Below are 11110 nucleotides of genomic sequence, written 5' to 3'. Positions count from 1 at the left end.
AAATCTTATTATGAGAAAAGAAAAGACGGAATAACCAAAACACCATTTGTATCAAACCTATGAAGGTAGAAAAAGGACACTACAATTTTTTTGGATAACAATGAGAAGTTTGTATAAACATCAAAATTGTTAGTTTTGTTGAATTCCTCTAAAAGTGAGAGTCTTTCCACTATATAGAGAGATTAAGTATTACAAATCCCTAAAGATCCATCATTTCTATCCCTAAATATCAACTATTCTATCTCTACAAATATGCATTTAATCCCTCTAAATCTGCTTTGCTATCCCTCCAAATCAGTTAATCTATCACAATATTTATTCCTCTGATTCTACAAAAAATCTATGTGATCATGCTAATTTATATCACTATATAATTACATTAATATATACAATTGTTTAGATGTCCATCATACTAACATCCCCCCTGAAATTGATGTTGGTGGATGAAGAAGCATCAATTTTCCTACTAGAAATTGATGGTGTTGTCGTGCCATGGATTTTGTAAACGCATCAGCTATTTGAAGATCATTAGACACATGTGGAAGAGTAAGGACTCCTTTATCTGCATCTTCTCATTTCGATGTGTTTGGTCCTCTCGTGAAAAAATGGATTAGTAGCAATCTGAATAGCACTTGTATCATCAGCATGGAGAGGAGTAGGATGAGATTAAGGAAATCAAATCTCAGCAAGTAATCCACGAAGCGATACAACCTCAGAGCAATCAGTATACATGGTTAAATATTCAATCTATGTTGAAGATATTGATACACGATCTTGCTTTTTACTCTTCTAAGATATCAATGACTCTCCAAGAAACATGCATCAACCAGTGACTAAACGACGAGTATCAGGACATCCTGCCCATCCAGAATCACTAAAAGCATTAAGACGAATAGGAGAACTTGGAAAGAAGAATCCACGAGTAGATGTTCCTAGAAGATACTGAATGATGCGATGAACAGGCACAAAGTGGAGATGACGGGGAGCTTGCATAAATTGACTAACTTGTTGCACTGCAAAAGAGATATTCGGTCGAGTAATAGTAAGGTTATTTAGATTTCCATATAATTGTCGAAATATAGTTGGATGAGGAAGAAGATCGCCTTCCTCACGAAAATACTTCACATTCAATTCCAATGGAGTATCTACGGAGCATGAATCTTGAAGACCAGCCAAAGAAATCAGATCCTTAGTATATTTGTGTTGGTTTAAAAACACATCTGAAGCAACATTATGAACTTCCAAACCCAAAAAATATGTAGGAGGATCTTTCATATGAAAAGAATCTTTAAGCTTCTGTAGGAGGCTATTGATTAGTGAAGAATCAATTCCTCTAATGATAATGTCATCTACATACACCAAAAGAAGAACACAACATATAGATGTTTTCCAAAGAAACAAAGACGAATCATATTTTCTCCGCTCAAAAGAAAATTCTAGCAAAGTAGATCATAACTTATCAAACCAAGCTCTTCGAGTTTGTTTTAATCCATTCAAAGACCGCTTCAACTTGCGTACATCTGATGTAGGCGATGAGAACAACCAAATGGAGGTTTCATATAAATGTCTTCTTTGAGATCACCATGGCGAAAAGAATTTTTGACATCCATTTGATAAAGAGATCAGTTTTGTGAAGCATCAATGACAATAATAGTTTGCACCGTAGTCATTTTTGTTACGGGTGCAAAAGTCTCCTCATAGTCCACCCCATACTCTTGTTTGTTACCAAGAACAACCAATCGAGCTTTATACCGATCAAGACTTCTATTAGAATGAAGTTTAATTGAATAAACCCATTAACATCCAATAGGGCGGACATTTGAAGGACATGAAACAATGTCCCATCTTTCATTTTCTTTAAGAGCAAAAAGTTCCTCCTCCATTGATTTTTGCCAATATTCGAGCTTGGAGGCTTGTGAGTAACCTGTAGGAATAATGATGGTGGTTAAAGTAAAAGAAAATACATACCATTTAGGTGTTTGAGACACTCTAGTAGATCGTCGAGAAGGCTCAAGAGGAGCAGGCCTTGAAAAAATCTCAGATTCTGGTCATGGAGCAGTCTCAGGCGGCGGATCTGTTTCAGGATGGGGTAAAGTTGGACGACATCGTTCATACACAAATCTTGGTTTGAACCACTTTGAAAACAATGAAAAATCCTCAGAAGTAAGAAGAAGCGAACAAATAGAAGATGACTCAATATGAGTAGGAAAGAAATATTGATTCTCAAAGAACATAACATTCCTAGAAACACGAAATTTGATAGAACTTAGATCATAAAATAATCCTTTCTACGAAGTACTATAGCCCATAAAAGCACATTTAGTAGACTGGCAGAGAGTTATTGTGTTGAGAAAGAGGCAGGTGCACAAAACAAACACAACCAAATATATGAAAACTATGATAGTTAGGATGTTTGTGAAAAAGACGATAATATGGAGACTCAAGGTTTAACACTTTAGATAGAAATCTATTAATCAAATAGACAGAAGTAGACACAGCTTCAACCTAATATTTAGATAGAACAACTTGAACCTAATATTTAGATGGAACAGAGGACTCAATAAACTACGAGTATCATCCAAAAGATGACGGTTTTTACACTCAGCAACCCCATTTTGTGGTGGTGTATATGGGCAAGAGTGTTCTGATACAATTCCGTTCTCAAGCAAGAAATTATTGAATTCGTGAGGCATATATTCTCCACCAGAATCAGATCTTAATATTTTGATGCATGTGAAAAATTGAGTCTCAATTTAAGCCAAAATTTCTTGAATATGGAAAACACTTCAAATTTAGATTGAAGAAAATATACCCATGTAAACCGACTATGGTCATATAAATGTCAAAAAGTACTTGAAATGAGCATGATAAATAACTGGTGAAATGCCCCAAACATCCCTATAAATGACATCAAAATACATTGCAACACGACTACCAAAATTAGGAAAATGAAGAGTTTTACTTTTGCCTAATTTACAAGTAGAACAATCAAAGGAAGCAACTGAAAATTAATTGTTATTTCCCAATAAACCAGATTTGGACAAATGAGATAACACAATAGAATTTGGATGTCCTAGACTTTTATGCCAAACCGAATTCTTAGCGGTGGTGGAAGCAAAAGCCAGACCACGGGGAATAGAAAAGTGTAAAGGAGACAGTCCTTCAACTTTAGGCACCTTTGCGATTATCGTCCCCCACACCGGATCCTGCATAAGGCAACTATTATGAGAAAAGTTCACATTAGAATTGTTATCTACCAATTGGCCAACTGAAATAAGACTAGTGGAGAGCTTTGGTGATACAAAAACATTCTTGATAGTTCCACTAATATCCCCAACCTTGAATATGGGTAAATTACTACCATTTGCAAGATGAATTTTTGTTGGATCATTATACTCACAGATGTTTATGAATATATCAGTTGAGTTGGTCATATGATTGGAAGCGCCAGAATCAACTAGCCAAAATTTAGATATTACCTTATTACCTTGTATTCCCAAAGTTGAAAATGCTTACATGATAATTTGTTGTACCAACTTGGAAAGCCTTTGCAATACAATTTTGAGGACGTGTAGGGAACTCTTTGATAATGTGTCCTTATTGTTAAAATAATTACAAAACTTCTTGCCACAATTGTGACCAATATGACCATATTTCTTGCAACTTTAGCATTGAGTTCTAGTCATATCCATGCCCTTTCCTTTCCATTGAGCTGCAAATTTAACAGTGACAACATTTCCTTGAGGATTCTCCTCATGAAGTAATTCCCTAAAATAGACATCCAACGAAGAAGATGAATCACGACACATAAAAGTCGGAGTGAACACTTTCAAATTCAGATCGTAATTTCATCAAAAATTGATCTCGCTTGCTATGTTCATGAACTCCTTGAATGATGAAGAGAGATTCTAAAGTTATTTTAGCATAAAAAATATTGGTAAATTCAACCCATAAATCTGAAATTCAGAGAAATAATCTTGAACAGAGTGACCTCCTTGTGAATACATAGATAATTTATGCTCTAACTGAAATCGCCTTACACTATGCTTTTGATTCTAAATCGTTCGTAAACAATCCCACATGGCGTTTGTTGTCTTGTATGTCTTAATATTAAGAACAATAAGAGGGTCAATTGACCCTAAAATCCATGTCATCACCCGATCATCTTTAACCTTCTATTGACTGAGCTTTTTAGGATCAGTCGGAGTAGGATCGCTTCCATCTATATGTCCCCATAATTCTTTTCCAGTGACAAATATTTGGAATTGAAATTCCCAGGCAGAGTTATTTTTTCTTGTGAAACGAATATGGAAGAACTCAAACTGATATGACGACATATTCTTGACAAGCTAAGAAAAATAGAAATGCAATGATGCAAAATAACCAGAATGACCAAGACTAAGATTCCAAGATACTTAGGATTAACTGGTAACTAACAGTAGGCAGAACTAATACTTTTCAATCAAAAATCTGGAAAGAACCACATATGAAAGACACTAATAATCAAAGCACTGAAAATGGCTCGATACCATGTCAATTTTGCTGAATGCCTCTCAAAGTAAGAGTCTTTCCATTATATAGAGAGAATAAATATTACAAATCCTTAAAGATCTATCATTCCTATCCCTAAATATCATCTATTCTATCTCTACAAATCTGTCATTCAATCCCTCTAAATCTGCTTTTTATCCCTCTAAATCAGCTATTCTATTACAATATTTATTCCTTTAATTCTACAACAAATCTATATGATCATGCTAATTCATATCACTATATAATTATATTAATATATACAATTGTTTAGATAGACATCATGCTAACAAAAATAAGCTACATTCTTGATTCCAGGACTCAAATTGAATTGTTATTCAAACAAAATGAAAATTCAGATAATCAAAATCAACCTTAACAAAGAGTTAAACATTAATAACAATAAAACACACATTTTATAATACCACACTAAATTACTAATACTTAAAATGCAAATTTAGAGAACCTTTCAGCTCTGTATGGGCAAATATCAAATAGCCAGAAAAAGGAAAAAAGAATTCCACAAGGTGTATATCGAATCCCTTTAACACCCGCAACAACTTTTGGAATCAAGATCCGAAATAATTAAGGAGTTAATCATAAAACAACCTTAGAGAATGTAAGAAGAAGATAAGACAGAGAAATTTAGGACATACCATTAGATTGATTATTCACTTCAGTGTGCACAAAAAAAATTGTGTGAAAATTGTGGGATGTTTGTGTTCTTTGATGAGGAGTGAGAGTCGCATAAGAAATCTTGGTCAAATGGAAATGGAAATGTCATCCACCTGTAAATTAATTCAGGTCAACAATCTTTAATATATTTTTTTGTTATGCTACCTGTTTTTTTATAAATGACAAAAAAAAAAACAAATCTAAGTGAGATTTTTTTCCGAATTAATACCTCCAAACTCCCTAAACTATTCACATTCTCGAGTTTAACACTTAAATAATGGGGTATTGTGGACAATTGTTGTTAACCCCTATACTATAGAACACGTGACATGGAGAGTGATAGTCAAAAATAGCATTTATGTGGACCTAGTGCACTGTGAGGTCCGTCATTTCTTAGATTTACCTCATTTAATGCAATTTTTATTATTTGAACATCAAATTATGTAAATTGATTACTTAATTTTCTTTCTATAAATATAAAAGTTAACATTTATTGGTAAGCTCTGTCCAATATAGAATTATATTAAATGTTTCTTTGTCTTTGAAAGGATTTTAGTAATGATCGATGTCTTCTTCCTTGAAGACATAAGATATGTGGACTCTCTAAATTGCTTAACTTTCATATTCTTTCAACTAACTACTCTCGTAAAATATTCAGATTATACATTATGTAATCCTTTAAGTGTCTAATCAATAAAGTGACCAATTAAACAATTAATAATGTTCACAAGTCTATCAATTCAAAGAAAACGAGACTCTTATTATTATTTATTATACAAATTAAAGTAACACTGAAAGATTATGCAGTGCTTGTTATTTGAAAAAAGGTCCATAGATTTTTTATTTTTGAAAATGATCTTTTACCTTTTCATGTTCAAGTCATGTACCTCGTCTCTCAATTTCCAATAAAATGATATTAATAGGAATCAGTCAGCTACATCTTTAAAATAATATTAGAGGAAGTTGTGATTAAAATAGTTCTAATGAACATGCATTTATAATCAGGAAGAGATTTAGCCGTTTGAAATATATCAATTGCATTATTTAGAAAATTTTCAGATCATCTTATTTGATTTTACATCAAGATTTAAGTGATACAAATGAAATTTAGACAAATCTGATGACATGTCTTTAAGTATTTGTAACATTTACATTAATGAAAGGAAAAGAGCAAAAGAACAAGAAATCCCACGAATGGTATCCAAGAGTTCCTATGAGCATTATAATTTGATAACGAAAATATATAATTCTTGTATGAGAAATATGATTTCTTCCTTTCTAAAAAACACCAGAAAAATGAGTTGTATGAGAGTTGTTAAAGTCATACTATGAACGAAAAAGGCTTTAAAATATCCTAATGCCATTGTAAAAAAAAAAAAGTTCACAACAGTCCACTATTATTTGGACTTGGAATCAAAATGATTATATTTCTTTCACATGGTGCAATATCAGTCTTACTAAATATATATGATGGTCTCGTTTGTAACTTCTTCTTTATTTTCTTCCACGTGACACGCTCACAGTGCTATCAAAGACGAAAAGCGAAAAAAATATCTAAGGTTTGCAGGGGCTTTAAGTGCAAATCACAAATAAAGCGTGGCTTTAATAAAAAAACGCAGTGGAAGGAAAAATATAGACATGTATGTTTAGTACAAGACTAATAATTATATACATGAATGGCAAATATATAACCAAATAAATGGAATTCGTTTGTTATAATAAAGTGAAATATAAATTGTTTAGTGTTCACTTCTTTAGAAAAGGCTCGTTGGCAAGGAAAATTTTGTCTTAAAACCTTGATGATGACACAAAAGGACACATAAAGAGTGGCGAAGTGCACAACACGGTTTAAGCCTCATTTCAAGGCTCAAGCACGCCTTTAGCTACAATATCCTCTTGTGATGGATTTTCAACCGGATCAATATAGAGTTTTTTACTGTACTATTTTTCGACGGTCCTTTGAATTTTAGATGGTTAACATGATCTTCCTAGTTTTCCATAACAACTATATTAATTTCTCAACTACAGTGTAGACATTGAAATTTTGTAGGAAAATGCGTTCAATTCGAGTTGGGACTCTAACTCTACAAATTGTGCTCAACTCAGATAAGGATTCTTGGAGGCTACTCAACCCTAAACCCTAGTTTATGCCTATATAAAGGGTACTAAATTCCCTTAAAAGGCATCTCGAAAAATCCATAAAGAGATCAAGATCTCATAGAGAGGTCAAATCTAAATCATTCTAGTTCGAGAAATACGCCACCAACGGCCCTCGAATCATGGATAAATAATCTTAGAGAGTAGAATCAAGGGAGGAACAAATTTGTACTCACAATCTTGATGAATAAAATCACGTTTCTTCATATTTTATTTGTATGGTTTATTTATTTTCCATATGTTTAAAATTTGTTGCAAACATACAGTTACTTTAAGTTAAATATGTTTCTTGTTGAATGACAAGAAGTTCATTATACCAACAAGGCTTGCTGGCTATTATTAAACGGTTTGAGATTCAATCAATTAGAAGTCAAAATTAACATTCATTAACTCAATCTCACAAAATAGTAATATTTTATGGTTCACCATTAATTTAATGAGATTTTACAATACATGTTTTTTTTNTATATATATATATATATATATATAGCATAAAACTAAATACTCTTGCCATCTGTAACTCTCTTTTTCTTCCTCTACCAAAAGTTTCACAATTTTCCACAACGAAAATCTAAATATTAAAATTCAGAGCTTCACGTAGAAAGTACTATGAAATTAAACCTACTCAAAAGACATAAACCACTATGAATATTACCTTCTCCGAGAAATATAATAGATCTGACCCTTAATTTTAATCTTCATTGAATCATAATGCTCCAATTCCTCAAAATCTCTGGTGCTGAGCATGATCTAGTGGGCCAGAAAACTCTGAGACAAGGCGATGTGGTAGAATCTTTCAGTGTTTTCCATAAATCTATACCAAGACATGATACTTGTACTTGGAGATGAAGAGAAGGAGACTACAATAGCTTCGAAGGAAATTGAAAATTAATAGACACAAAAATTTTAACATATTGTATTTTGAGTTCTTAATCTTATTTTTATTTTATTTTTTATTTGACGTAGAAAACACAAGAGAAATAAAGAAAAATATTAATAGAAAAAGAGAAAAAAGTAAGAAAAAAATGAAAAAGTTATTTTATTTTTTTTAGCTATATTGTGATTTAATATTTGTACCTATAAAAAAAATTGAGGTACCTATAATACACTTTACAAGAAAATAAGAAAAAAATTATCTACGAAAATAATAAATTCAAATCAGTCATTAAAAAGTAAAACAAAAAAAAAAAGTTACTCTGATAATTTAAGCAATAATATAACAATAAAATACTTAGGTATATGAAGGGTGCAGACATTGTATAGTGTTGTTAACTTAGCATTTTTGTCCTGATATTTTCAAGTAACTTTCCGATTAATTTTCTATGAAGTTATAAAATTCATAATATAGATGTAAATGTAATCTGAGTTGGAGTTTTATTTAAGAACAATCTACATATCAACTTCCAGGATTTAAGGAATTTGATAGACTCTACTTTACGTATTCAATATAAAGTGTAAACTTTTGTTGTATGAACATATATCAACTCTATATTCTCCAATTTATCTTTCTCTCTTTTCATGCTTGTTTTCTCTTTCTCTCCTTCAACATAAACACTAGTGTTCACTTAATTTCTATCCTCAACATTAATATGTCCCCTTTATATTTTAGATCTCATTTTCGATCACCTTATAAGTTTATTTTACTTTTTTTTTATTTCTTAAAAGATAGTACAGCAAAAAAAAATGAAAATTATATGCTAGTTGAAAAGAGTCTCTCAGTAATTTTATTAAGTATATAGGGCTTTAAATAACCAACTTAAAATAGAGGGTTTGCATAATTTCAATGGAAAGATTTAAATATGTCATTAAATTATTAAAAATGGTTCTTCTATGTTTTGCGTTAAAAGTTGGTTTCATCTATGTCATTGTCGTTACAAAAATTACTCATTCATGCCATTATTTTTTAGCATAATAATATTTGATTTTTATTTTAATTAAATATTTGGTTTTTTTAATCAGGTGATGTGGACCTCTTATAATATCCCATGTGGCATGAATATTTTTGCAATACAAGATATATTTTTCGTTACAAATAATGGCACAAATGAATCCTTCTTATAATGATAGTGCATAGATGAGCCCAATTTTTAAGTCATTTCTAATAGTTCAATAGTATATTTGACCATTTTTCCTCCTGTAATGAAATATGGTGCAGTATGATGAAATGACCAAATAAATCTTTTGAAAAGATTAGTGGTTTGTACTCAATTTTAATTAACTTCTATGTTACGACTGGAAAAAGAAATAGTGGTTGGATGAGTATGACCCTACTAACTTTTATAAAGCGTGTGTAAAAAAATAATTATATTTATGACTTATTTTTTATGTTTGGTTGGTGAATAAAAAAAAATTAGAAAATAATTTTTAGTGTTTGATTTATGAAGGAAAAATATAACTTTTGAAATCGAAAATATTTTTAAATTTTTTTTTTTTGGAGGGTGGGTGTGGGGCTAGAGGGGTAGATGATGAAAAAATAAAAATTTAAATTTGAAGATATATTTTAAAATAAATTATTTCTTTTGGGTGGGTGGTAGGGGGGCAGACGGGGATGAAAAATAAAAATTTAAACTTGAAAATATATTTTAAAATAAAGTATTTCTTTTGGGTGGGTGGTGAGGGGGCTGGTAGGGGGTTGTAGGGGGGGTGAAAGAACAAAAATTTAAACTTGAAAATATTTATTGAAAAAAAAAAGAAAATTTATTTTGGGAGGTGGGAAGGGGTAGGTGTTTGAGGGCGGGGTTCGAGTAGGGGTGAAAAAATAAAAATTTAATGTCGAAAATACTTTTTAAAAATAAATTTAAATTATTTTTGTGGGAGGGGGGGGAGCAGGGTATGGGTGAAAAAATAAAAAATCAAAGTTGAAAAATATTTTTTAAAAGTAAAATTATTTTTTTTTATGGGGGAGGGGGTTGCCAAGTGGTAGTGTGGGGGTAATAAAAAAATAAAGGAATAATTTCAGAGACCTCCCTCCAGGTTTCACTCTAAACACTCGCTTCCCCTGTACTTTAGGATATTACATTTACCTCCCTTATTTCTATTTTCTTGTAACCATTCTTTAAATCTATTTAAAATAAATATAAGTTATTAGATTTTACAATTTTATCCTTGTATATGCAAGTTTAGATCTAATTTTCAACGATTTATCTCTATTTGTTAGATCATGTTTCTTCTTCGCTCATGAAAATGTTTAACTAGAACAAAATATGATCGTTTTTATGGAATTTCTCTTGAAAAGTTTATTTTTATCTTCTATTTGAAGAAATAGTTGCTGGAAAATGATGGGTTATTGGGGGAGGGGAGGGGGGATCTATAGGAATTGATAAAGGTGAAATTGATATGAATAGTTAATATTTGGTGAAAATCGTGGATCAGCTTAAACGAAACGTTTGTTCTTTGTTTGATAAAAAAAATATGTATTTGTGCTGATTTATTTTAAAATATTTGTTGAATAAGTTGTTTTTAATATAATATTTATTAAAATGAAGAAATTAATATAAAAAGGGATAAAATTGCCAAATCTACATTAATTTACATCTTTTTTAAATAGTTTTAAAAATGATTACAAGTAAATGGAAATAAGTGAAGTAGACATGATATCGTAAACCATAAGGGAGATTATTGTTATAGAGCAAAACCTGGAGGGAAGTCTCTGAAATTATCCCAAAAATAAAATTTTGAGATTGAAAAAAAAATAAAAAACAAATTTAATTTTTTTTTTGAGGCGGTGGAGGGATGGGGGGGGGGGGGC

The 11110-nt window shown here is 31.1% G+C and overlaps 1 long non-coding RNA gene across 2 annotated transcripts; it reads right to left on the bottom strand.

Moving 5' to 3' along the window:
* Positions 1-275: 275 nt before the first annotated feature.
* On the bottom strand, positions 276-8249 carry LOC114075541. 2 transcript variants are annotated; one of them, XR_003575927.1, is made up of 4 exons: positions 8018-8249; positions 5187-5318; positions 3517-3768; positions 276-3206 (listed from the first exon to the last, which is right to left on the bottom strand). It is a non-coding gene; the product is annotated as an uncharacterized LOC114075541 (long non-coding RNA). The 2 variants fall into 2 exon arrangements; XR_003575926.1 differs by having other exon boundaries at positions 276-3768.
* Positions 8250-11110: the final 2861 nt, after the last annotated feature.

This window comes from Solanum pennellii, chromosome 1 (assembly GCF_001406875.1).
Source record: "Solanum pennellii chromosome 1, SPENNV200".
Classification (NCBI taxonomy): domain Eukaryota; kingdom Viridiplantae; phylum Streptophyta; class Magnoliopsida; order Solanales; family Solanaceae; genus Solanum; species Solanum pennellii.
Note: the sequence above shows the minus strand (reverse complement) of the source record. Positions and strands in the feature narration are given on the sequence as shown.